The sequence below is a fragment of the Habropoda laboriosa genome, unplaced genomic scaffold (genome assembly GCF_001263275.1).
Source record: "Habropoda laboriosa isolate 0110345459 unplaced genomic scaffold, ASM126327v1 scaffold80, whole genome shotgun sequence".
NCBI classification, from domain to species: domain Eukaryota; kingdom Metazoa; phylum Arthropoda; class Insecta; order Hymenoptera; family Apidae; genus Habropoda; species Habropoda laboriosa.
This window is the reverse complement of record NW_017100193.1, coordinates 672,645-675,467: the sequence shown is the minus strand read 5'-3', so window position 1 is coordinate 675,467 and position 2,823 is coordinate 672,645.

Sequence of the window (2,823 nt, the reverse complement as noted above, 5' to 3'; positions counted from 1 at the left end):
CCGGCAAAGAGAGACTTGGCGCGCACTTATACTCGCAAGTGGGAACTGGTTGAACATCGCGAAACGCGGAAAGAAACGAGCCGATTCGTGATTAACAGATTACCGTCACCGTTTCTTCTTTTCGCCATCTCGGTCATCCTGATCGGGGCGAGGGCCTAACGAATCGGCGAACGTTCCGGCGCGACGAAAGAAATTCAGCTGAGGTTAGGTTATCCAAAAGAGAGTTAGGTTATCCCCCGTTATCCAAAAATTCTTCGCGTCGGGTGGTCCGGAAAGTTCGCAGCGAAACAGAAGAATAGTTCTGTTTCTAATCGGGGCAGCGACGAAGGTACTTTACTCGTTACTCGAAGATAAATCCAACAAAGCGAACTGTATTTTCCGCGGTGGAACGTTACCACGGAAAAATTCAACATCCACGCTCCACTGCGAAGAATACAATTCGACTTACATCCACCACCGTTCACCTTGCGAATTATTCGAGCAGCGCGTTGGACTCCACACCTTCGACTGCCGAGAAAAATACCGTTTAACTTTCATCGCTACGTCGATTAGAAACAGAGATACGACGGTTTAACTTTCGCCACGAACTTTCCGAACAACCCGATACATTCCGCATCTGTTTATGCCCGTTTGCACTTGAATTTTGTCGAGTACTCGTTCGTTAACTTTACTCCGAAAATGAAGCATCTCGTTTCGTCATCGATAAAAACGCGCAGATATATAGATCAGTCTGTTCCATAATTGCTCTCAATCGATTCGCCAATTTCCACATCCCTCTTGTTTATTTCTCCGTTTCTACCTCTCGCTGCGCTCCTCTTCCGTATTAAACATTTTCCATGGGAAATGGCGGAGGTAGAAATGAAGGAAAGTATTAGGAAAAATGAAAAGGCAAAGTACAAAGAGGGATCGAAGAAGGAAGAAGAAAGTCCAAGTAGAGTGGGTAGACGCTTTCGAGGAGTAGGCTCTATATTTATCGCGGCAATAAGGCGGCTCGAGGCCGAGTGTCGTCGTCAAGCCAGAGGTCGGAGGGGAAACGGCAGTAGTGCGGGAAACGCCGGAGTGCAGACCGGCGTCGTTGGGACAATCGGTGGCCGTCGTTACCGTTAACGACGCGCCATCCAATACCGTCGTCACTCTCTCCTCCTATTTCTTCCCTTTTCCCTTTTTCCTTTTTCTCTTCCCTCTTTTCTACCTCTCCTCCTCCTCCCCCTTTTCCCCACCTTCGACTCCGCACTTTTCTACCGCGTGCTTCTGCGTTACCAGAATCGCCAGATCGTTCGACCGTTTAACCACCCGACCACCTAACCAACTAGACCGTTCCTCGGAAACTCGTACCAGTCGGAATCTACGCGGTGCGTATCTCTCCGCTCCTCTTTCCGCCACGTTCCCTTCGCGTTCGATCGAACACGCCACATTCGCATTTTTCTATATCGTTCGTTTCACCTCTGCCACGCGAGAGCTTCCATTCTTGCCCCTGCGTGGAGGTTCGGAGGGAGGGAAATATCGAGGAACGACGGAAAGATAAGATAACGGTGGCTAAGGGGATGGTATCGCCGACGCGATTAGAAAAGCGAGCTTTTTCTCGACACACACCGCGTTGCTCCAGTACCTGGAGTCTAGGACAGTCGCGGGTTAACACCGATTGACCGGTTCAGTTTCTTTCCGGCGGAGACACGGTTCGCACCTCGCGGATCGAAAAATCGCGAAGGTTCGCATTATTTAGTTGGTTCGCCCGGCGTGTGCTCTGCCGACGGTGTCTCTTTCTTTCACACGGACTTGTGTATCGCTGTAACGCTATTACGGGGCTATCTCCGTTAAGTTAGCGCGTCGCGCCGCCGCGGCATCGTGCCGCCAGCGGCACAGTGGCTTTGCTGTTCTGACCATTCCCCCCGTGTCGATTCACGGCACGAGGCCACGCCAGACCATGTCTAGCGTGACCTAGGCTGGCGTGGCACGCTATCGTTTATCGCCACAGACCGAAACTCTTGGAACGGAGCTGCGCGACGTCGCACGTATCTACCGCATCGAATGCGGCAGGAACGAGGCTATTACGCGAGTGCGCATACATATCCACGGGAAACGACCAACGGTGTGCTTGCACGCGAATCTCACTTTGCCCCGCGTATGAGCTTGTATACGTGACTTTGCGAGGCAACGAGACCACGAGACGGACCAGTCCGAGACCCGCGTGAAGGAAAAGAAACGGCGAAGGGGCGCGAACAAAGAGATCGAACCACGAGGAGGACGAGCTGAAGGGGGAAAGAGCGGGTTAGAAACGATTTTACTCACGCTTTCTCTACGGTGTATGACGAACGGAATAAATCTCGACGGGCTCCCCACTCGAGCAAAGACGCGCGTGTGTACGTATCTTCTCGCTGTTACGAAGCGTGAAACAAGTTGAAATAATAGGAGGCGAGTAGAGCTTTAGGTTGTACTGACACGTGCCAGGCGAACGTTATCATCGCCGGTTTCTCCGCTAATTCTCCACCTTGATCACGACGGCAGAACGCTTAAAGTACTCGAGTAATCCAAGTGGTCCACTTTCGATCACCGTTTATCTACTCGCTTCCTGTTTTTCATCGTCGTCGTTACTGTTGTCACCGTTGTTGCTGCCCTTTTGCGCAAGCTTCCCGGTTGGAATCGGGCGACCGACTGGCAAAATGCGAGGAAATAATTTGCGAACGGATGGAAAGGGAGGAGAGGCAGGAAGCCGCGAAAGGAAAAGGGACGAGGAAGGAAGGAAAAAGTGGTTTTCTCGCCAGTCAGGTCCATGGATATCGGCTTTGAGTCGAGGATAGGGGTAGCGGTTATTAATAACGCCGC